The sequence below is a fragment of the Lolium perenne genome, chromosome 3 (genome assembly GCF_019359855.2).
Source record: "Lolium perenne isolate Kyuss_39 chromosome 3, Kyuss_2.0, whole genome shotgun sequence".
Taxonomy (NCBI): Eukaryota; Viridiplantae; Streptophyta; class Magnoliopsida; order Poales; family Poaceae; genus Lolium; species Lolium perenne.
The window spans coordinates 317,737,011-317,762,208 of record NC_067246.2 but is presented as its reverse complement, the minus strand read 5'-3'; the positions used below and the strand labels follow the sequence as shown (position 1 = coordinate 317,762,208).

General features: G+C 49.5%; 1 pseudogene; it reads right to left on the bottom strand.

Moving 5' to 3' along the window:
- Positions 1-21,349, bottom strand: part of LOC127340336 (uncharacterized) — a 45,978-nt pseudogene extending 24,629 nt beyond the window's left edge.
- Positions 21,350-25,198: the final 3,849 nt, after the last annotated feature.

The window sequence follows — 25,198 nt, the reverse complement described above, 5'->3', positions numbered from 1 at the left end:
GCAGGCGCAGCGGGAACATCATCCGCGCCACCGGAAACACCGCTCCAAGCGGCGATGAACGTCCTCGCCACCCCCATCGCGCAGAACATCGACCCGGCAGCGGCTCAGGCGGAGCTGGAGGCGCAGCGCCAGAAGGTGCTCGAGAGCGGCAAGGACATCATCCGGGCGCAGTGCGAGCTGAACCTTACCCTACGTGAGTACAACGCTGCCCATGGCTTTGCTTCTGTTAGCGCGCATGCTGCTAGGATGCCGGAAAACCGGCTAAAAGCTCGCAACCTAGATCAGGATTTGCGCAAAGAAATTCATGCCGGCAAAAGTACCTCTGCATCTGTTAGCATCGTGGAAAAACCTAAGTACAGTAGCCCGGATAAAACTATAAAAGCTGCTAAAGCTGCAGTAGAGTTATGCGAGTCGCTTTCCGGAGATGCTTTGGCAAAACAGCAAGAGCGTGTTAGAGAGCTGCTGGAAACTATTGAGCAGCAGAATGCTGAGCAGCTGGCTAAGCTAAACAAGGCTGCGGCCTCAAAATCCGCGCGTTCAACAAAGAATGCCGGAAGCAAGTCCCATGGGCAGGCATCGTCCCCCCATCCGGACAGAAGAAGAGAGAAAGAGATGAACGCTCAGCAGATGACTGTGTACGATCCGGTTCTTGCCGGAAAACAACAAGCCGGGCAACATGATGCCGGTAGAAAAAGCCAAGGGGCAGAACGAGGCTACGCCAGAGGAGGCTATGCCGGAAACAATCATGCCGGTAGATATGAGACCGGGCAAAATTATCGAGCTGCAAGGGCAGCGTATGATGAGGAGGAAATAGATCCCCCGAGGTACCGGCAGGCAAGGGCCGCGGTACCGGAATGTTATGATGAAGCTGATTCTGCAAGACCGGTAGCTTTCCGGAACCCATTGGGAGAACGCTTGGGAGAGAGATACTTACCGGAACGGGATGCGAGGCACCGTCTGGATAGAGTGTACTTGTCAGAAATGATCGAGGAGGAAGGTCCTCCAGGCCCAAAGTGCTTTGGCCCAAGGATCATGAAAGAAAGACCACCAGTGCGCAACTTTATGTTGCCCCGTGACACAAAAACATACGATGGCACTACAAAGCCGGAAAATTGGCTCGCGGATTACGTGACCGCGGTATACGTCGCAGGCGGTGGAGGAACCGTAGCAGGAGGAGGAAATCGGCGTTGGGCCGTGAGAATCATACCGTCATTCTTGGTTGGACCGGCAAGAATCTGGCTAAATAACTTGCCGGCAGGAAGCATAAATGGCTGGCTGGATTTCGAGGAGGCTTTTGTGAGCAATTTCAGCAGCACTTATCGAAGGCCAAACAGGCCGCAGCAACTCGCTCTGTGCGTACAGCGCACGAACGAAACAGACCAGGATTATCTGGCCCGGTGGAACACTACAAGGAACTCCTGTGAAGGGGTAATCGAGGCACGGGCCATTGCTTGGTTTAGCAGTGGGTGCAGAAGAGGTTCACCGTTGTGGCAAAAGCTGCAGCGGAACATGCCGACAACGTTGGCAGAGATGATACGTGTGGCGGATAGCTATGCGTTGGGAGACCCAACGCAGCCGGCAGTGCAACCTGAGCCGGAACAGCTGCGCCAAGAGCAACACCGGGACAACCGGAATAACAAAAGAAGAGAAGATTTTCCGGATCGAAGGTACGGTCCGCAGCAAGTTGCTGTTGTGCAGGAAAACTCTGAGGCCAGCGGCAGTCAGAGGCAAAGAACCGGATCGCAGCCGTGGGCGGGTCCTAAGAAACAATGGGTAGAAAAGAAACCCTGGGTCCAGAAAAGAAACTGGCAAGAACCCGCAAAGTACACCATGGAAGCTGCCATGGACCAACCTTGCCGGTGGCACACACCAAATCCGGCACACCCGTCAAACCACCTGACGAAGGATTGTACCTGGACCAAGTACTTGATGCAAAAGGGAACAGTAAAAGATGCACAGCCACCACAAGACATGCCGCGGCAACAACAGTTACCGCCACCACCGCCACTTACCGGGGCAAACGCCTTACCGGTGCAGCCAAACCGGCAGCAGTACCAGCAAGTTAACCGGGTGGAGCAGAACGATGATCAACCGCCTCCACCGGCACCTTTAGGCCGGAATGTTTACGAGGGCCCGCATATGTGCTGTGTTGTCTTTGTCACTGAGCCAACAGACAGGCAAAGTGTGCATCGCCGCTCCATGGAGGTAAACGCCGTGATGCCGGCAGTCCCCAAGTACATGCTATGGTCAGATCAGGAAATTACCTGGTCATTTAAGGATCACCCCAAGATCATGCCGAATCCGGGTGGATACGCTCTTGTTGTGGACCCGATCATGAAAGGGCCGCAAACTCGAGTAAAGTTCAGCAAGGTGCTGATAGATAACGGCAGCAGCATAAACATCATGCACAAGCATACCATGCATACGCTGGGCATAACAGAAAATATGCTTCAGCCAACGCGTACGACGTTCCACGGAATCGTTCCGGGCTTGTCCTGTGGCCCGATAGGAAAAGTTTGGGTGGACGTAGCATTTGGAGGACGTGATAATTGCCGGGTTGAAAATGTTGAGTTTGAGGTGGTGGATCTAGACAGCCCTTACCATGCGTTGCTAGGGAGACCGGCATTGGCAGCCTTCATGGCCACAACTCATACGGCTTACCTCAAGATGAAGATGCCGGCACCTCGTGGACCCTTGACTGTGGTGGGAAACTATAAAGTCTCACTGGAAACTGCATCTGCTGGATCGAACCTAGCGGAATCGCTGGTGATCGCGGAGGAAAAGAAAAGGATGCAAACAGCTGTTGCGCTGGCTCAGTCCTCACAGTTGAGCTTAGCGGCAATGAGTGGAAACTTGGGCTCACCGGCATTCAAGCCGACGAATGAAACAAAGGACATTGTGCTGGATCCGGCTTACCCAGAGCGCACCGTTCGCATCGGTGCCGGACTTGATCAAGCATAGGAAAGCGCGCTCGTCAGCTTCCTCCGTGAGAATCGGAATATCTTTGCCTGGTCAACTGATGATTTGGTAGGTGTTCCGAGGGAGCTGGCTGAGCACTCTTTAGACGTCCGGAAGGATGCCAAGCCGGTGCGACAACCCTTGCGCCGGTTCGCTGAAGATAGAAGGAAAATCATAGGAGAAGAGGTAACCAAACTGCTCGTTGCCGGATTCATTGTGGAGGTCACGCACACAGAGTGGCTGGCCAATCCGGTAATGGTCGAAAAGAAAAAAGATGAGAACCTGGAGGCAAAAGCTCCGAAGGTGTGGCGAATGTGCATCGACTACACCAACCTAAACAAGGCTTGCCCAAGAGACCCGTTTCCTTTACCACGGATCGATCAAGTGATTGATTCAACTGCTGGGTGTGAGTTGTTATCCTTCCTGGATGCGTATTCCGGTTTCCACCAGATTCCCTTGAAAAAGGAAGATCAAATAAAAACTGCGTTCATTACCCCGCACGGGGCTTACTGCTATGTTACTATGCCTTTTGGTTTGCGCAACGCTGGTGCAACGTACCAGCGCTGTATGCAAAAATGCTTGTTTGATCAAATCGGAAAGAATGTGCAAGTCTATGTGGACGACATTGTGATAAAAACTAAGGTAAAGAACACCTTAATCGATGACATCCGGCAAACATTCGACAACCTAAGACGGTTCCGGATGAAACTTAATCCGGCAAAATGCACCTTCGGTGTCCCTGCCGGCAAGTTGCTCGGTTTCCTGGTGTCAAGCCGGGGCATAGAAGTCAATCCGGTAAAAATCCGGGCGATAGAAAGAATGACAATCCCACGGGAACTAAAAGATGTGCAAAAGTTTACCGGTAGCTTGGCATCGCTAAGCCGGTTCATAAGCAGGTTGGGAGAAAAAGCTCTGCCACTCTACGCTCTGATGAAAAAATCCGACAAGTTCGTCTGGACCCCTCAGGCAGACACAGCGTTTAAAGAGCTAAAAACAATGCTGGCCACATCACCTATACTGGCTTCACCACTAGAAAGAGAGCCTATGCTATTATACATAGCGGCAACAAACCGGGTTGTGAGCGTAGTAGTTGTGGTTGAAAGAGAAGAGGAAGGAAAAACCGTCCAGAGGCCGGTATACTACCTGAGCGAGGTGCTCTCCCTTTCAAAACAAAACTATCCTCATTTCCAAAAAATGACTTATGGCGTGTACATGGCCGCCACAAAACTCAAGCACTACTTTGAAGAACATCCTATGAAGGTAGTGAGTGAAGCACCAATCTCCGACATCATGTGCAACAAGGACGCTAGTGGAAGGATTGCAAAGTGGGCAATCCAGATATCACCATACGTGCCGATATATGAAAGAAGAGATGCCATAAAATCACAGGCTTTGGCTGATTTCCTCGTTGATTGGGCGGAGATGCAATACAAACCGCCAGATCAGAGGATAGAGTACTGGAAAATGCACTTTGATGGATCTAAACTCAAAGAGGGCCTAGGTGCCGGTGTGGTGCTTACCTCACCAAAAGGAGACTACCTCCGGTACGTTTTGCAAGTACATTTCAGGGCATCAAATAATGTCGCTGAATATGAAGCTTTGATCCATGGGCTTAAGGTCACAAAAGAAATCGGTGCGCACCGGATCATTTGCTATGGAGATTCAGATCTTGTGGTACAGCAGTGTTCAGGGGATTGGGATGCAAAAGATGCCAACATGGCCTCATACCGGTTTCACGTGCAAAAGATTGCCGGATTCTTCGAAGGGTGTGAATTTCACCATGTACCGCGCGCAGAAAATGAAGCCGCGGATGCTTTGTCCAAGCTGGGCTCATCTAGGCAAGAAATTCTTCCCGGAATAGCTCTGGCTCACTTAAGAGCGCCATCGATTAGACCAAGCCCCGAATCGGAATCAATTTTTGTACCGGAATCGCATGTAGTACCCATGGATATCGATGAAGGGAACCCGGGGACTGCTCCGGCAAACTCGGGGACTGCTCCGGCAAGCTCGGGGACTGCTCCGGTAAGCTCGGGGACTGCTGTACCCATACCGGAAGAAATGATGCTGGTGGATAGCATGGAGATAGATGCACCGGTGTTTTTGGTTCGAGAGACACCGTCGTGGGTTAAACGTATTAAGGAATTCCTGATCAACGGCACCTTGCCGGACGACGAAAATGAGTCAAGGAGAATACAAAGAAGGTCCAAAGCATATACATTCATCAATGGTGAGGTGTACAAGAGAAGCGTTACCGGTGTCCTCCAAAGATGTGTGGAACCGGAAGAAGGGAAAGAAATGCTTGAGGAAATTCACCAAGGAGAATGTGGGCATCATGCTTCATCAAGGGCGCTAGTAGCAAAAGTATTCCGGCATGGATTTTATTGGCCCACTGCTTTGGAAAACGCTGAGGATTTGGTAAGAAAATGCAACGGCTGCCAGAGGTACGCCAAGCAAAATCATACCCCAGCGTCCGGTTTAAAAACAATACCATTAACATGGCCGTTTGCCGTTTGGTGCCTTGATATGGTTGGCCCATTCAAAACTGCAAGAAGCAGCATGACTCACATCTTGGTTATGGTGGATAAATTCACCAAGTGGCTAGAAGTGAAACCTATCGCAAAATGTGATGGGCACACAGCGGTGAAATTCTTAAAAGATGTCATTTTGCGGTATGGATACCCGCACAGCATCATTACTGACAATGGAACCAACTTTGCTCAAGGTGAGTTCAAAAGGTTCTGTGAGGACAACAACATGCGGTTGGATTTGTGCTCAGTGGCACACCCACAAGGCAATGGCCAAGTGGAAAGAATGAATGCTTTGGTACTCTCCGGTATCAAACCTAGACTCATTGATGCAGTGGAAAAGTCACCGGGATGTTGGCTCGATGAGCTACCGTCAGTACTGTGGAGTATAAGAACAACTCCAAACCGGTCTACCGGATACACTCCGTTCTTCATGGTCTATGGAGCAGAAGCGGTCATACCGACTGACATCATTCATGATTCACCAAGGGTACAGCTCTATACTGAGCAAGAGGTCAAAGAGGCCAGAGAAAATGATGTGGACTTGCTAGAAGAAGCAAGAGAGCTGGCTCTGGCAAGAACAGCCATTTACCAGCAAAACCTCAGACGCTATCATAACCGGAAGGTTAACCCGAGAGTTTTCCGGGAAGGAGATCTCGTGCTTCGCCTAGTGCAGCGCACTGAAGGCCGGCATAAGCTCTTGCCACCATGGGAAGGTCCCTTCATTGTAAGCAAGGTGCTTCACAATGATGCATATTACTTGATCGATGCACAGGAGTGGAAAAAAGGAAAGGCGGACAGGTCCGGAGAGGAGAGCAAGCGTCCATGGAACGTAGCTCTGTTGCGTCCTTTCTACTCTTGAAGTTGTGGTGTAAGAAGTTCCTTTTTGTACTTTACATGCTATGAATAAAAGATGTCGGAACCTTGAATGAATCTCGGGGACTACCCCAACTTAAGTTGCATGTAACTTGTTTATTTTTTCAGTTTACCGGTTGCTTATTGAATGTTTTTTCTTTCCGGTTTAGTAGTGTGCTAAATCCTACCGGAGTCTTCGACTCTGCTGCTGTCCGCAACCCGGCTTCATGGCAAGCAAGATAAACCGGTAGGGGATAAGCACATGAACTGCGAAGAGGGAGAGCAGGAAAGAACAATCCGGAAAATTTAACTAACCCCGGTTTAACCGGTTTTTTGCAAAATTTCGAAGTTATTTCTAAGTTCAAGAAAATGCTTGTTTGGTGAAAGAACCTTGTGCTCATACGCCAAAGAACGCCCAGAGAAGGCAGGCAGAGCCAAGGCAAAAGAACCAAGTGTGCATCGAATTGGATGCGGAAACAATTTGGAAATCTTTGCAGTGCAGGATAAAAGCAAAACCATGAGCAAATATGCTAAGGAAAACTTAAGATAATTAACTACCGGTATAACTTACCGGCATAAAATGTTGTGCAGCAACCAAAAGCGGACTTTAAGTTTTACATCATAAACCCCGGCATACCGGGGTAGAATTTAACGGGCATTGTTTTGAGACAACCAGGACAAATGAACATATCACAGGCAAACATTTAATAGAAGATCATCAGGCAGCAGGGGCTTCCGGAGGAGCGTCGCCAGCACCAGCGTCGTCCAGAGGCTCCTCCTCGGCTTCATCCTCCTCCTCATCAAGATAATCTTTGACGTCAGGAGGGGGAGGGATGAAGGTGCGCATGTCGGCGTACTCCGCGATATGGTACGCACGATCCTGCCGCTTAGCGGTGAGAATCGGGTCCAGATCGGTTTCCGCGCCTTCGCGCACTCCGGTGAGGGCATCCAGGTTAAGCTCCGGGTACCAGGAGCAAGCGACGCGGAGGGCAGAATCTGCTCCAGCGCGGGCAGCAGAGCACTGCCACTCGCGGATCCTCCTGCCGGCACCCTTGAGACGGTCACTGATGAGGGAGAAAGTATCCGGCACCTCCTCGCCAGTCCACAGGGTCTTGAAGAGCTGGGTAGCTACATCAGGAATGTCAGATAGATTGCGATCTATGGCGCGCATGTGAGACACCCGCGCGTTAAGCGCGACCAGATGGTCATTGGGCGTCCATGGCACGGCAAGATTCGCTTGGCCCTGGGCAGTGCGGCGCGCGTCAACCTTCTTGACAGCGTACTTCTGCGAGTTCGGAAAGAGGCCTGTGCAAAGAAAGAAAAAGGCTAAGGAAAAGAGTCCGGAAGAAAAAGAGACCGGAAGGAAAGATAACGAAAAGAAAATGGGGTGGGAAGAAAAAAGGCTCGTATGCAGTAGTCAAAGTATGTAAAAGAAAAGGACTTACGATAGGCAAGTGTATCAGTTTGCAGGATCAGCTGGTTGCACTCCTTGTGCTCCTCCTCCAGCCGCGCAGCTTTCTCCTCAGCACCCTTCCGGGCCTTGGCCAGCTCCTCCAGCTCAGCTCGCAATACCACTGTGGCATTGCTGGCGTCCTCCAGAGCCTCGTCCATCTTGGCCGCTGCATCAGCTTCAGCGGCTTTGAGGGCCTTGGCATGATCAAGCCCCAGCTGAATGAGCTGGGACTTGAGCTCCTGGTAGCTGGTCTTGTGGGCGCTCAGCTCCTCCTGATGCTGCCGGATGAGCTGGTCCTTCTCCCCTGCAACCCGGAAAAGAGGGTGTTAACAAGGTTGTGCTGGTAAAGATGAAAAGAAAACCAAGTTAACAAGAGAAGGGAAAGAATTGTACGTTGGGCGGCAGCGAGCTGCTCCTTGAGAGCCTCAATGGAAGCTTCCGGGATCACTGTTAAGCAAAAGTTATGAGTGTTAGAAGGAAAAAAGGTTTCCGGTAAAAAGATGCCGGTGGTACGAAATTACCTTGGCACTTATCGTGTGCCTCAGCGAGCTCCCGATGCTCCCATAGAAGCTCCTCAAAGAGGGCCTTCCGAGCGTCAGCCATGAGCTGTTCAAGAAAAAGAAATAAGTTAAGTTTTGCGCTAAGAACAGAGTTCTTAACCCGAAACTCGGGGACTGGCAGTGCCGGTTTCACGCTAAGTTTTTAAGTTAAAGTTTTGCGCTAAGAGCTGCGCTCTCACCACAAAACTCGGGGACTGGGAAGATAGACAAGAGAGAAACCGGCATGAGCTAAAGAAAAGATAGAGCAAAGCCGGAAGCAAGGAAACCGGTAAAGATTGAAAAAAGTTAGTAGAACATACCATCAAGTTGTTCGTGGCATCGTACCACGCGCTGTCGAGCTCCTTCACGGCGCTGCGAAGCCGCATGAAGTGCTCCTCGGAAGACCGGTCCCCGACAGGGTCAGGTGCCGGCAGCCTGTCCTTGCCCAAACCACGGGTCGCCGGAGTCATGTCCGCGGCGTTCCACTGTTGGGCGTAGGGCAGAAGATGCCCCAGGTCCCGGCCTTTGCGCTGGAACTCAGTAATACGGCCAAGGAGGCCGGTGGCCTTCGTGGCGGTATCCTTGGCGGCCTTGGCGACGTGCAGCACCAGGGGCTGCTGGCCGCCGGAAGGGGCGCTGGAGGCCGTCGCCTTCCCCTTGATGAGCTTGGAGGTCTTGGGCGGCGGCGCAGTTGGAGCAGCCCTGGAGGGCTTGGTGCGAGGAGCATCTGGAGGTGGCATGAGAATGGTTCGTGGAGAAGGGGGAGCGCTAGGCGCGTCACCCAGGTTGGAGCCTTCCGGCGCGGAAGATTCCGGCGCGGAAGTTGTCGTCTTTTCAAGGACGGGAGGAGCCGAAGGCTCCGCCCGCCCGGCAGCTTCTTTTTCCTCGGCGCCGATGTTGCTGGCGCCGGTGTCTTGGTTCTCTGGGAGAAAGGAAAGATCCTCCTCCGTGCGGTGATCTGATGATGAAGGGGCCGCACGCCCCGAATTTGTTGTGCCCCCCGAAAGGGAGGCAGAGGTGTTGCCGGCACCAGATGGTGCCGGGCTTGAGCGAGGAGGAGGGGTTGAGGTCCTTGCGGAACCTTCAGAGCCCGATGGCCTTGGGCCAAGCTTGAGCGCAGGGCTGAGAAAAAGAAAGAAAGATAGTTGGAAAAAAGCAACCGGAAAAAGAACTTGGCAAAAAGAGGCAAGCAAGAGAATGAAAAATTACCCGGAGGCTGTCGGCATCTTCTTGCGCCCGTAGCGGCGCACGCCCACTTCCTTCTCCCCCAAGGGCTCGGTCCGGAAGCGCTTGGAGGGAGGGGCCTGGCTGGAACCGGCATCAGATGCCGGCTGCTTGTTCTTTTGGCCCTGGGCCATGAGTTTGTCCACAAACTCAGAGCCGGCCTCGGCGCGCAGGGGCGGCACGCGCTCATGGATCTGTGAGTTGAATATGGCTAAGAAGCGATTCCCAAGAAAGCAATAACGGTAAAGTACAAGAAACCGGAAAAGAAAGTACCTCGAGCATGGTCAGGTCATCGGAGGACCCGGTTGGCTCCGGCGGAGACCGGCCAAGGCGCGCAGCCGGAGTCTTGCCCATCTTCAGATCTTTCCAAAAGATGTAAGGATCTGGGTTCAAGGAATCAAGGGCGCGCTTCACGCAGATCCCGCGTCGCTCTGCTTGGATGAGGGGGAAGCGGTCCTTGGCCTGAAACACGAAAGAAGAAGGTTAACAAAAGCAGAAAGTTACCGGCAAAAACTACCCCAATTGCGTAATCCCTTACTTCTTGGGTCGGAGGGTTAGTAGTGCTGAGGGGAAGGAGGCCCCATTCCCATTCAAACGGCATAGCAGTTTGGCAAATCTGCTTAGCCTTGCGAACAACATCCTTCTTGCTAAGAGGACGGCTTGTGATCTTGGTAGGATCGCCAGGGCCGCACATCTCGCTCATCCTATGCACGCGGCGCTTCAGAGGAAGCACCCGGCGTGATATAAAGGTGCGGATGATATCATCCGAGCAGATGTTGGTCTCCTTCTTCAAAGAAGCCAAGAAGCGTACCACCCGGTTGCTTTCGGCATGATCCGTCTTCGGGTTGTAGCTCCAGTTGGTTCTACTAGGAGGCCCCGCTTGGAACGGAGGAAGATCGATAAGATTGGCGCGGCCGTCGTTCTTCACATAGAAAAAGGTTCCTTGCCAGGCGCGGCAGGACTCGAGGCCGGCAAACTTAAGGAAAGTGCTCCCTTGGCGGGAGCCAACGATGCAAGATCCGCACTCCACAGGCGGCTTGGGCTTAGGGATTTCCTTGCCCTGGACAGAATTAATCCGCAGACAAAAGAAGCGGGCAAACGTCTCACGAGTGGGACGAATGCCGATGTAGGCCTCCATGAAGGTGGCATAGCAAGAAAGGTAGAAGATGGCATTGCCAGGAAGGTGGTGAGGTTGGAGTTTATAAAAATCTAAGAACTCCCGGAAAAAAGGAGAGGCAGGAAGGCCGAAGCCACGCTCAAAGTGAGCAAGAAAAACAACATGTTCACCGGGCTCGGGGTCCGGTTCGATTTCGTCACCGGGAATCCGGCAGATTACTCCTTCCGGAATCCTGCGGGACCGGTATAACCAATCGATCTCATATTCAGTGACATTGGAGCCCATCCAGGCTCCGCGGGTGATTGGGGAAGGCTCTGCGCCGGATGATTGGCTAGAGCTACTAGATGCTTGGCCAGAGCTACTCGCTTCTTGGTGGCTACCGGAAGCTTGGCTAAAGCTACCGGATTCCAGATGGCCACCAGACTCTTGGCGGCTACCGGTTTCCTGCTGATTGCCGGAATCGGTGTCCATCGGATCTGAAGCCGTGGATTCGCCGGGAGATTGTCTACGACGCTTAACGGAAAGGGAAGAAGAAGATGCGGAGGAAGATTCCTCGTCAGACATTGGATGGGTAGGCGAAAAAACAGAAATCCCACACTTGAACCCCGCGCGAAGATCTACGAGTAAGAAGAAAACCAAAGAAAAAGAGGAAATAAGAACACCGTAGACCCAAGATCTGAAAAGCAAGCAGATGGCGAGCGAAGTAAGATTGGAACTAACCTTGAGCGGCGCAGTCGCTGAGGAAGACTTTCGCCGGCGAAGGAGAGGACCTGCGGTCGCTGACGAGCACCGTCGACGGCGAGGCGGAGAAGGTCACGAAGAAGCAAGAATGCAGCGCGCTCGAAGAAGGTGCTGCAGAAGATTCCCGCACGACGAGGTCCGGCGGAAGCACGGCGTAAGTTCGCCGGGCGACGGAGCTCAAGCAAGCAACGGCGGACGGAGAGCGGCGAAGGCGCAGAGGCGAGGAGCACTGTGCGCGAAGGTTGGGGAATGCGAGAAGAGGAAGAAGAAGAGGCAGTTGTCCTTATAAAGGAGAGAGGAGGTGGGCCGAAAACCGCTGGGCCGCGGCGGTTCGCCTCGCGGCCCGCGACGGTTCGCACCATGGGCCGCCACGTGGCGAAGAGGTACACGCGAGAAAATGGGAGGCCACACGGGAGCGCACACAGGATCCCAAGTGGCTAGTGGGATCCGCAGTGGTGCATTTAATGACCGCGCGGGAGTCGAAGCGAAGTGACAACTGACACTGGCGCGACAAGCTAACAAAGGCGCATGTCACCGATGTGCGTGGGGCCCAAAATATTCTCGACTTCGCCGAGGAAAGGATCAATGCGAATGATACCGGAGAAAAGAGATGCCGGAAGATGCCTTGCGAAGAGAAGAAAACGAACAAGAGTAAAGATGCCGGAACCAAGCTCGAAGCTGAAAAAATTAAACCGGTATCCTAAAAACATGGAAACCTGGCATAGTCTGTGGGATAGAATCCTCCAGACTGTACCAGCTTCGGGGACTAATGTTGGGGGGATAACCCCCGGTATGCCAAAGGCATGCCAAACCGGATGGTTTGAGCCATCGAGATACCGGTTTAATGTTCTTACCGGAAACAAGGTAGGATTTAAGGCTAAATGAAGCTAAGCCGGTATCCCCAAGGGGGTATGCCGGAACCCGGTAAAGAAGATACCGGAGAGAAAGGCCTGTCGGCAGGACTGGTCAAAGATTCTCTTCAGAGCAAGAAGACAAGGGTGAGCTAAGCAAAGTGGCTTTAATCAGAGCCCTAGCGCCAAAGGGAGAGGTGACGCTGAAAGAAGCCGGAGGACATCAGCGTTCCTGATTAAAGAGGACCCCGGCGTCATCTATGATTAAAGTAGCTTTGTAAAGTGGTTTGTCCAGTCAAAGATGCCATTAGGGTTTCTTGTTCTGTAAGCCACCCTCTCCCCTATATAAGGAGAGGGGGTACTGCCTCTTACAGGCGCGTGTCCACAGGAGAGATTAGACAATAGAACTTGTAACCATGTTGAGATCAATGAAGCTTGCGATCTAGTAAAGAGTTCTTCCTCTTGTCTCTCTTCTTGTATACCGGCCTTTGGTTGTGTTCTTGAGGAAAGCATCCGGAAGTTCTTCCCATCTAATCGCAAACCCTCCCCCGAATCCTCTAGCGTCCATTCGGCCCCAATCTAAGCCATCCTATGGCATCTGCTCGTTCACCACGACGACAAAAAGAGAGCATCAAGAAGCAAATTCAAAACAAATTTAAGCCTAACATGCTTCCTATGCATAGGAATCTTGTAAATAAACAAATTCATGAAGCTTGATGCAACAAGCATAGAAAGATAAAACAAGTGTAACTTCAAAATTTTCAGCATATAGAGAGGTGTTTTAGTAACATGAAAACTTCTACAACCATATTTTCCTCTCTCATAATAACTTTCAGTGGCATCATGAACAAATTCAACAATGTAACTATCACATAAAGCATTCTTATCATGAGTCTCATGCATAAAATTATTACTCTCCACATAGGCATAATCAATTTTATTAGTTGTAGTGGGAGCAAATTCAACAAAGTAGCTATCATTATTATTCTCATCATCAAATATAGGAGGCATATTGTAATCATAATCAAATTTATCCCCCATAACAGGCGGTACTAAAAGACCAATATCATTATAATCATCATAAATAGGAGGCAAAGTATCATCAAAGTAAATTTTCTCCTCAATGCTTGGCGGACTAAAAATATCATGCTCATCAAAGCCAGCTTCCCTAAGCTTAGAATTTTCCATATCATTAGCAACAATGGTGTTCAAAGCATTCATACTAATATGTTCCATAGGTTTTTTAATTTTTGCATCAAACCATCCATGTCTTAAATCAGGAAATAGAATAAGAAGCTCATTGTTGTCCATTATGCCTAACTAGTGTAAACAAGAAACAAAAAGATGCAATTGCAGGATCTAAAGGAAATAGCTTCGAGCACACACACAACGGCAACAGAAAAATACTTTACCTGAGACCGGAGTATGAGAGCCTTTTACCTTTCCTCCCCGGCAACGGCGCCAGAAAATAGCTTTATGTCTACGCCCCCTCCTTTTCCTGTAGACAGTGTTGGGCCTCCAAGAGCAGAGGTTTGTAGAACAGCAGCAAGTTTCCCTTAAGTGGATCACCCAAGGTTTATCGAACTCAGGGAGGAAGAGGTCAAAGATATCCCTCTCATGCAACCCTGCAACCACAAAGCAAGAAGTCTCTTGTGTCCCCAACACACCTAATAGGTGCACTAGTTCGGCGAAGAGATAGTGAAATACAGGTGGTATAAATAAGTATGAGCAGTGGCAACGGCACTAGAAAAGTGCTTTGCCCAGGACAGTAAACAAGCAGTAGTAACGCAGCAGTAGTAACGCAGTAAAACAGTAAACAAGCAGTGATAGCAGTATTTAGGAACAAGGCCTAGGGATTAGACTTTCACTAGTGGACACTCTCAACTTTGATCACATAACAGAATAGATAAATGCATACTCTACACTCTCTTGTTGGATGATGAACACCACTAATTGCGTAGGATTACACGAACCCTCAATGCCGGAGTTAACAAGCTCCACAATATTCAATGTTCATATTTAAATAACCTTAGAGTGCATGACAGATCAACACAACTAAACCAAGTACTAACATAGCATGCACACTGTCACCTTCACACTATGTAGGAGGAATAGATCACATCAATACCATCATAGCAATAGTTAACTTCATAATCTACAAGAGATCATAATCATAGCCTACGCCAAGTACTAACACGGATGCACACACTGTCACCATTACACCGTGCAGGAGGAATAAACTACTTTAATAACATCACTAGAGTAGCACATAGATAAATTGTGATACAAAACACATTGCAATCATAAAGAGATATAAATAAGCACTTCACTATGCCATTCATAACAGTGAATAAGTATTCTGTGAAATATAGCCTAAGAGACCCACACGGTGCACACACTGTCACCTTTACACACGTGGGACAAGGAGTCTCCGGAGATCACATAAGTAAAACCCACTTGACTAGCATAATGACATCTAGATTACAAGCATCATCATATGAATCTCAATCATGTAAGGCAGCTCATGAGATTATTGTATTGAAGTACATAGGAGAGAGATTAACCACATAGCTACCGGTACAGCCCCGAGCCTCGATGGAGAACTACTCCCTCCTCATGGGAGACAGCAGCGTTGATGAAGATGGCGGTGATGTCGATGGAGAAGCCTTCCGGGAGCACTTCCCCTTCCCGGCGGCGTGCCGGAACAGAGACTCCTGTCCCCCAGATCTTGGCTTCGCGATGGCGGCGGCTCTGGAAGGTTTCTCGTACCGTGGCTTTTCCGTCTCGAGGTTTTAGGTCAGGGACCTTTAAATAGGCGAAGAGGCGGAGTCGGAAGGTCTACGAGGCGGTGACACGCTAGGGCGGCGCGCCTGGCTCCTTGGCCGCGCCGGCCCCATGTGTGGGCCCACCAGGGCTCCCCTCTGGTGGCTCTCGGGTGTTCTGGAAGCTTCGTGGAAAAATAGGATGCTGGGCCTTGATTTCGTCCGATTCCGAGAATATTTCCTTACTAGGATTTCTGGAACCAAAAACAGCAGAAAACAGGAACTGGCCCTTCGGCATCTCGTCAATAGGTTAGTTCCGGAAAACGCATAAATATGACATAAAGTATGCATAAAACATGTAGATATCATCAATAATATGGCATGGAACATAAGAAATTATCGATACGTCGGAGACGTATCAGAACTCGACGAGCGCGCTTTCCTATGCAAGGTCCATGTTTTTCGCGATGGATGTCGTTTTCTTCGGATCTGTCGGGTGAATCTGCACCTCCTAGGAATCTTTTGTAGTGTTGAAGGTTGGTTCTTTGTTAGGGCTCCCTACATCTGGCAGCACGTCATAATCAATTGTAAGCCTTGACTCCATGTATTCTGCTTGCATCCCGAAAGTTTCTGACAGTCGATGAAAATCTTTGTCACATTTAGCGGCTTGCGCAAAGCTTCCTTTGACTGTAATTGGTCCCTTAGGTCCAGGTAACCTCCACAACAAGTATGTATAATGTGGTACCGCCATAAACCTGGCATATGCTGGGCGCCCCAACAAAGCGTGGTACTGTGATGGGAAATCCACGACTTCAAACTCCAACTTCTCTATCCTGTAGTTTTCTCGGGTCCCAAACTGAACGTCGAGATTGATCTTCCCCAACGGATAACTTGGCTTCTCCGGCGTAATTCCATGGAAAAGCGTATCGGTTGGCTTCAAATTTGCTAGAGATATGTTCATCTTCCTTAATGTATCTGCATACATAAGGTTTAGGCTGCTGCCTCCATCTATGAATACTCGCGATACGTCGAATCCCGCGATTACTGCTGGTAAGATAAGTGCTGACTGCCCTGGTCGAGGAACTTGCTGCGGATGGTCCGCTATTGTGAAACCAATGTCTTGCCCTGACCAATTGAGGTACTCAATCGTTGGTGGAGGCATCTTCTCTGCCATGAACACCTGTCGCGAGATTACTTTCTGAGCTCTATTGGATGGCCTGCCTTTCTGAATCATCGAGACCGCTCCATTGGAGTTGGGATCAACGTAAGGTGGTGGCGCTGGTGCTGCCGCTATTCTGAGCTGATGTCGATTTTCGTCCGTAATTGCGGGAGGAGGTGGCAAGTGAATCTCACTCCTGGGCCCCTGGGGGTTTCTATTTGCTGTTTGTGCATTGGCTATCCCTGCAACTCGCAGCATTGCTTGGAAATTTCGACAGTCCTTCTGCAGATGTCCTGACTGCCTTCTCCCATTGCTGTCGAGGTAAAAATGCATCTGACATGGCCCGTTCATCATATCTTCGGGAGTTACGAGAGGTCTCTGAAATCTCGCCCCGCTATTTTGCCTGTTATTTCGAGAGTCATCTCTATTATCGCCTTGCTGTGCATTACTCCTTTGATAATCATCTCTATTGTTTCCTCCATTGTTTCCCCGAAACCCAGCCGATATTTGGCCAGGGGCATCGAAACTCGAAAATTGTCGAGAAAATCGTCGTCTATTTTGAAAATTTCGACTGCGGTCCTCCTCCGGTGACCTGTGTCGTTTATTATGTACTGCATCGTTGCCATCTGCCCATCTGTTTGCTATTTCCATTAATGCTGATATTGTGCTTGGGTTGGTTCTTCCCAAGTCCTGCACAAAATCTCCTCGTCAAACTCCTGCTACAAACGCATCTATCGCTCTCTCGTCAGATATATTTTCTGCCGAGTTTTTGATGATGTTCCACCTTTGAATGTACTTCCTCATTGATTCATCATGCTTTTGTCGACATGATCTCAACTCCTCTAGTGTCGCAGGTTTTTTGCAGGTTGATCGGAAGTTCTTGACAAACACATCCTCAAAACTGTCCCAGCTGTCGATGGAGCCTGGGGGAAGCTTCTTTATCCACGATCTTGCGGCTCCGCTCAGGTGTATTTGAATGCTCTGCATGGCTGTTGCTCTGGTTCCACCTATCAACTTTACCGTCTCGAGGTAATCGACTAGCCAATCCTCGGGATTTTGTAGGCCATCAAATTTCTTGAAACTATCGGGTAACTTGAATCCTGATGGAAATCGAGTTTTTCGGACCCGTCGCGTAAAACACGGGAGTCCACACATATCTTCTTCAGCAAGTTCTGGTGAGTGCTGATGTTCTCTTCTACCTTGTCGCGCTTTATCTACCCTGGCCCGGGTCGCCGTATCTCTGACTCCACTTGCTATTGGTGGATCTTGCACTGCTGCAGTAGGTCTCGGGCTATTTTGTCTTGCAGTTCCTTCGGGAGGTGTGGCTGCGAACGCTGCTCCCATGGCTCCACATCCTGCCATGGCCATGTTGTACAACGCTTCTCTTGGATCTCCGAGAGGTGGCCTGGACGCTAGGATGAAAGCTTGCGTTGCCATGTATCCTGCTTCCGGTGTTTTTGGAATGATATTCCCCCTCGTGTCGATTGACATAAAAGACATATTGAGGTTTTGAATTAAAGTCTCTCTTTTAGCTTTAGGTATATTTTGCAGCCGCGATCTTGCTCTCCGTCGAGCTTCTCTGTGGCTATCTCCCGAAGTTCTTGATTGTCGACTTAACTCCGCTCTTCGCCTGCTTGAGGCGGAAGCTGCCTCCTTTCTTCTATTCAAAGCAGTTGTCTGTTTTTCCAATTCTCTTCCAGCTCGAGCGAGGCTATATTGGTAGGCCTGCAATTCTTCAGTCGTAGCAGTTGTCGCCATTGGTTCTGAACCATCCATAGCTCTCGCGGCTCTATCCCATGCTGCTTGTGGGAGTTGAACCCTAACACATGGTGTAGGCCCGACATATTTATTTCCCAAACCTCTCCTTAGGTTAGAGGGATCGACATATGGATTTCCCAATTCGTCGAAAGCCTCTGATGTCTCCTCTTGATCGCGACTTGCTTCTCCAATGGCATAAATCTGATGATATTTTGGATTTTGAACCTTGATGGGTTTGGTGACACCATCATAGAGATTGGTGAAGACCTGTCCAACAGTGATGGATTTGTCGATGAAGTTGAAGCTGTCGGTGTCACTCGAGTCATCGCTTATATAGGAGTCCGCAGATGACTCGAAGGACATGTCGCTGAAGATCTTGGCGAGTTTTTTGCTTGCCGTGGTGCTGATGAAGCGTGGCGACGAAACCTCCTCGTCGCCTGACTCGATGGATGGTGCTGAGCTTGAAAAATCAGGATCAACCGCCGATAATCCCGACGAGATCGGAACTTCGAGACGATACGCTCCTTCTTTCTCGACGCGGAAGTGGAACTTTCCAAACGTCATCTCCATGGGCTCCTCCAGATATGCATATGCATCCAAACGGGAGGGCGGGTGAGGAACAAAATCGACTAGACCAGTTTCGATCTGTTTACCTCTGTCGAAAGCGTTGCTTGCAGTTGATGAAGTCGACGATCTTGAATGTGCCATCGAGATCAGCTCCTTGTCGCCTCTAAATCCCACAGACGGCGCCAATTGACAAGGTATTAACTTGTCAATGCCTACGAGTTGTAGACTAGGGTTTCGTTGGATGTAGAGGGCAAGTAGATCTCGAAGGTTTCAGCCGAAAAGTACTCGCGATGTAAAAACTAGGGTTTGTGAGACAATGATTCGATCCTTTCTTTGTCCCTCGACTCCCACTTATATAGGAGGCGGAGCCGAGAGATTCGTGATACACAAGTTTACAGAGTCCGGGAGGGTTTCTAACTCGTCCCGCAAGATTACAAATAATGCTTCCTATTACAACTCTAGCTTTCCTTAATAGTATCTTGGGCTTCCGAATCTTCTTATCCTTCGGGTCGTGGGCCTTCAGTAAACCCCGGGTACCTTCTTCGGCAGGCCCATTGGGGATGCCCATGTCACCCCTCCCCTCTTTATATAGGGGGGAGGTCGGTTGGGGTGGCCCCCTACGCCCACACCCCATCTAGGGCCGGCGGCCAAGAGGGGGGAGGGGATTTCTTCCCCCCCCCCCAAGTTGATCCCCCCTAGGGTTTTGGGAAACCCTAAGGGTTGGCCGGCCTGGGCCTTGGGGCTTGGTGCGCCTGGCCCATTAGGGAAAGGCAGCACCCCCTCGGCCCATGTTGGCCCTCCTAGGGTCGTGGGCCCATGGTGGACCCCTGGAACCTTCTAGAACCTTCCTGGTCTCTCACCGGAAAAATCCCGAACTTTTCTGAAACCTAGAAATCAACTTTACTTATATGAATCTTATTCTCTGGACCATTCAGGACATCCTCGTGATCTCCTGGATCCCATCCGAGACTCCGAACAAACTTCGGTCTCCATCTCATATTCTGAATCTACTTATGCGACATCGAACCTTAAGCGCGTCAACCTATGGTTCGTGAACTATGCGGACATGATCGAGACTCCTCTCCGACCAATAACCAATAGCGGGACCTGGAGATCCATAATGGCTCCCACAAATTCAGCGATAACTTAGTGATCGATTGAACCATTAACATACGATACCGATTCCCTTTGTCACGTGATACTTTACTTGTCCGAGATTTGATCATCGGTATCTCCATACCTATTTCAACCTCGTTACCGACAAGTACTCTTTACTCGTACCGTGGTATGTCATCTCTTGTGACCTTGTCACATGCTTGCAAGATAATTAGACGAAATTCCACCGAGAGGGCCCAGAGTATATCTATCCGTCATCGGGATGGACAAATCCCACTCTTGATCCATATGCCTCAACTCACACTTTCGGAATACTTAATCCCATCTTTATAACCACCCATTTACGCAATGGCGTTTGATGTAATCAAAGTATCCTTCCGGTGTAAGTGATTTACATGATCTCATGGTCGAAGGACTAGGTAACTATGTATCGAAAGCTTATAGCAAGATGAACTTAATGACTTGATCTAATGCTATGCTTATTTGGGTGTGTGTCCATTATATCATTCATCCAATGACATAACCTTGTTATTAACAACATCCAATATTCATAATCACGAAACCATAATCATCTATTAATCAACAAGGTAGTTATACAAGAGGCTTACTAGGGACTCCTTGTTGTTTACATAACACACATATATCAAAGTTTCGGTTAATACAATTATAGCATGGAATGCAAACATTTATCATAAACACAAAGATATAATAATAACCATTTTATTATTGCCACTTGGGCATATCTCCAACATTATTTTGGTTCAGATGAGCAAAAAGTGACGGAATAAGTTAACAGAATGTGATATAAGGCATAAATTGTATACAACAGGTCAAATGAGGAAGCAAAAAAGTTGATAGTGTCATATAAGGCATAAAATTTAAGACTAGTGTCATATAGGGAATTCTCTCGATCTGAAACTCTTGTGCATTGACAAGATAGATCCCAGAATTTGCCGCATGTGAGAGCAGGAAGTTGCTCCCCACTCCATCCGGGAGGTCAAGAATGAAGAATCGTGGGGTCGTCAAATCCAGCCCCAGGAAATACCCAAAGTTAGTCACCAGGAAGATCTTGCCATGAACCGGAAGCAACACCTTTTGAATGAGGGGTGCAGGATATGGGGGTTCTATCTCTATCACGGTGGTGGTTGGGACGCCCCATCCGCCGGTCCCCAACATGTTCACTTTTGCATGGACTTTTCGCCCTTCATCACAGAGACTGACAATGACTGTCGTGATTTCGTCGCGTCCCCCATCCTCCGGTAGGAAAATTTCTAGACCAGCGGGAGGACGGCTACGTGCTCCCCGGAGAGCAGCGGCGTCAAGAGGGAGTACTCGCCTCCATCAAAGTCGATGCGCTCGATGAAGAGGTGGCCGTTCCGACAGTACTTGATACAGTGGCTTCTGCGGACGGCGAAGGCGTCGTTGCAGGAGGAGGCCGCACGGTGTGAGAGGGCGGCGAGCTCCGGAGGCTGCAGGAGTGGCACGAAAGGGCTGTACAGGCCTACGCAGAAGCCAAGGAGGCGGAGTGGGTGGCGGTCGCGGAATCGGCGGAGGAAAGCCAGGTCGGAGGCGTGGACGAGCCACTGCTTGCAGACCAGGGCGGCACGGACGAGGTAGTGGGGGAAAGCGAGGCAAAGGAGGATCTCACGGAGGAGGTCGCCACAACCGAGCACTGCTGCCACCGATGCGGCAGCGGCCGCTGGTGCCCGGCTATCCCCGTCCATAAGTTTGGGGATTTCGTGAGGGAGTCGACGGTTTCTTTGCTGCGGAATAGATTTTCCAGGGATAGTCTCAACTAATTTTTCTTTTAATAAAGCATCTATACTCGAAACCTGCCTACACATCCGGTGTAGCAAATATATTAAGCAGTCAAGCTGTTTCATTAAAACCTTTCAGTCCCCTTAGATACCTTCGTAAGGAAAAAAGTACATCTCTAAACAATCAAAATATGGTTACTTCATTTAAAAGCTTATCAAGGAGGAAGCTAGGGGGATCATCGTCCCATACAAGAAATTTTGTTCATATAACTATAACTACCTAACTAGTGACGGAGGCAGGATAAACAAATAAGGGGGGGGGGGGGGGGGGGCAAAGCAGAGAAAATGGCTATTGGGGGGCCAAAGCACAAAAAATACACAGCTAATTTGCATCATGTATCACTAAATAGCAGGAACCTAGACATAAATACTGAATCTTAGGGGGACCAGGCCCTGCTGGTTCCCCTATCTCAGCCACTGTAGCTAATTCATGGGCCACTTGATTTGCTTCACGGGGCAGAATTTAAAACAAACATCTCCAATGTTTGATGCTTTGTCGATGTAGTGTGCACAGATCGCCGCTGAGTCATTCCACCTCCTGTGCTCTCCAATGCAAGCTTCAATTGTTTCCATTGAGTCCGGTTCAGCAATTACCCGGTTACAGCCCAATCTTTCTGCCAACGCTAGACCTTCTTTCATTGCATGAGCTTCCGATAGAGCCACTAGGGAAACGTGTGGGAGTAATGAGCAGCTTTCCGCAATGAGACGGTCTTCGTAATGACGGATCACAACCCCAACCGCCCCGGCGCTAGTGTCCACATGAAATGACATGTCTACGTTGAGCTTGAGGACTCTGGGTTCCGTCCTAGACCAACGCTCCGTCCTCAGATTGCCTGCTCCTTTACTCTTTCTTGTATTTGCCGTAATAGTTAAAATTGAAAGTTTACACTTATAAATTGGTGGCACATCCTCATTATGCGTTTGGAGTCTTCTAATCCACCATAAGTACCAAGCCACCACCGAGACATTTTCCTTCAGCTTGACCATTTGGAGGCCTGGGTAAGCATTATATCGGAGGCGTAGAAGGCATTCAAGAACAACTGATCCCGCCATATCAACAGATTGAGAGCTTCCTCCATAACCTCTCTTAGTCCTAGTTGACTCCATATTTCATGCGCCGTCTCGCAAGTAAATAAAAGATGGTGAATATCTTCCGCCCCTCTGTGGCAAATAGGGCATTCTCCACTTGTCCCAACATGTTTATTGGCCAGAATACTTTTTAGAGGTAGAATTCCATGAAGAGCTCTCCATATGAAAATTTTGACCTTACGAGGGATTTCTAGCTTCCAAAGAATTCGCCATACAGGGTTCAAAGCTGAGGTGCCTGGCAATGCCAACTGTGCAACATGGTGACCGAATTTATGATGCCATTGCTTATGGTAAGCCGACCGAACCATGAAGAATCCAGGATTAGGAGGATTCGGTTTGCATCCACTATGTTGAAGATCAACAAAATTAAGGCTTCATCATATTGTCGAGATACTAGGCTTATCAGCTGACAAACTCATGTCAAAATAGTAGCGTCTCGACGGGAGGTCACCATTCTGTTTGGACTTGAGGGGATCCACTGATCATTCCAAATATTTATATCCTCGCCATTTCCTACCCTCTAGATATAACCTCTCTCAAAGGTGGCCAAGCCAGCGAGAATGCTTTGCCAAGTGAATGATGACCCCGCCTTCGGTCCTACTTTTAGGATGTTCACTTGCGGATAATATTTTGCTTGTAAAACTTTAGCACATAGAGTATTAGGGTCCTCAATTAATCTCCATACCTGTTTCACCAATATAACAAGATTAAAGCTCTAAAAATTTCTAAATCCCATACCACCCTCATCCTTTGGATAGCAAAGTTTTCACCATGCAAACCAATGCATCTTGTTGCTACTATCATCATCCCACCCCACCAAATTTTAGCTATAGCGTCCGTCATGCTCTTACATACCCCCTTAGGAATCTGAAAAAGGGACATTGCATACACTGGTATTGCTTGACCAATGGCCTTCAGCAAAATTTCTTTTCCTTTAATAGACAATTGTTTTTTTCTTTCCACCCATTGATTCTTTGGATAATCCTCTCAATAAATTGTTTCAAACAATCACTTCTATCCACCCCAACCAAAGCGGGAAGGCCAAGATACTTATCTGAGACGGCTTCAGTATCTATATGTAATGCTTCACAAATTTTTGATCTCAACAATGCATTCGTGTTCGGAGAAAAGATAATGCTAGACTTCGCCAAACTCACCATCTATCACGAATTAGCACAGTAGGTATCAAGAACTTGTTGCACAGAAGTTGCATTAGTCATATCCCCTCTCATGAGAATCAGGAAATCATCAGCAAATAAAAGGTGTGAAACTGGCTGCACACCCTTATCCCATCAATGCCACCAACTTCTTCTTCATACAACAAGAGGCTCAATAAACCTTCGGCACCCACAGAAACAAATAAGGTGCTAGAGGGTCCCCCTGACAAAGCCCTCTTGTAGGTAAAAACATCTCAGTTTCCTCATAATTAAATTAGAGGGTCCCCCTGACAAAGCCATCTGATATCTGATAGTCTTAACACAAGCCATCATCAAATATCCAATTCTCATCCAATCCTAGTTTTCTCATAATATTCTCCAGAAAAATCCGCTCCACTCTAGCATAGGCTTTATGCATATCCAGTTTAACAACACACGAACCAACTGTACCATTTCTCTTGTTTTTGATTGCATAAATACTTTCATAAGCGACTAGCACAATGTCAGTTATAAGCCTTTTAATTAGGTACAAAAGAACTTTGCATGGGATAAATAACTTCAGGGAGAATTCCTTTCAGCCTCGAAGCAAGCACCTTGGAGATAATTTTATATAAAACATTGCACAGACTAATAAGGCGAAATTGGGTAATCAACTCAGGGTCGTCAGTTTTGGGTATAAGGACAACAGTATTATCATATAGTATTAGTCTAGAGGAGATACAATCAGGCCCATCCAGATAATTTTGATTTCTCATTGGTTTTGCATTACATCATCAGAAACACGCCGTTCTATTACAGAAGGCATACCCAGCGAATAAATTTCAAAGATCAAATACAGGGCACTACGGGAAAACACGGCTTTGCCGTGTTGGCCAAATACACGGCAAAGGCCCTTCGGAACACGGCAAAGCTCTTGCCGTGTGGCGGAACACGGCAAAGCTCTTGCCGTGTGGCGGAACACGGCAAAGTCCACACGGCGAAAAACAGCACGGCAAAGCAGCTCCGAGCGACGGCCTCGCAGCAACAGCCCCGGGCGGCGGGCTCGCAGCAGCAACTCACCGGCCGGGCGACGGGCTCGCAGCAGCAGCTCCGGGCGGCGGCCTCGTGGGCACGGGCGCGGGCAGGGGCAGGGGACGGCGGGCGTGGCGTGGCAGGAGCAGGAGCAGGGGGCGGCGGGCGGCGGGGCGGGCGTGGGCGGCTGGCGGCGGGCAGCGGGGCGAGCTAGGGCGCGAGGAGGGGGCGGCGGCGCGGAAGCGAGGTTGGGGCGCGGCCATGGTCGATGGCGGCGCGAGGTTGGGGGCGGCGGTGTGGGGTCGCGAGGTTGGGGACGGCGGCGTGGGCTCGCGTGGTTGGGGACGGCGGCGCGGGGCGTCGGGTGCGGGAAGACTGTGATTTTTTTTTTCCGGTCCAACTATTCCAGCCATAAAACCCTAAGTCCCTCACCTTTGCCGTGTGCCTAACCGTTGCACACGGCAAAGGGCCCTTTCGCCGCGTTCCCAGCAAGAAAACA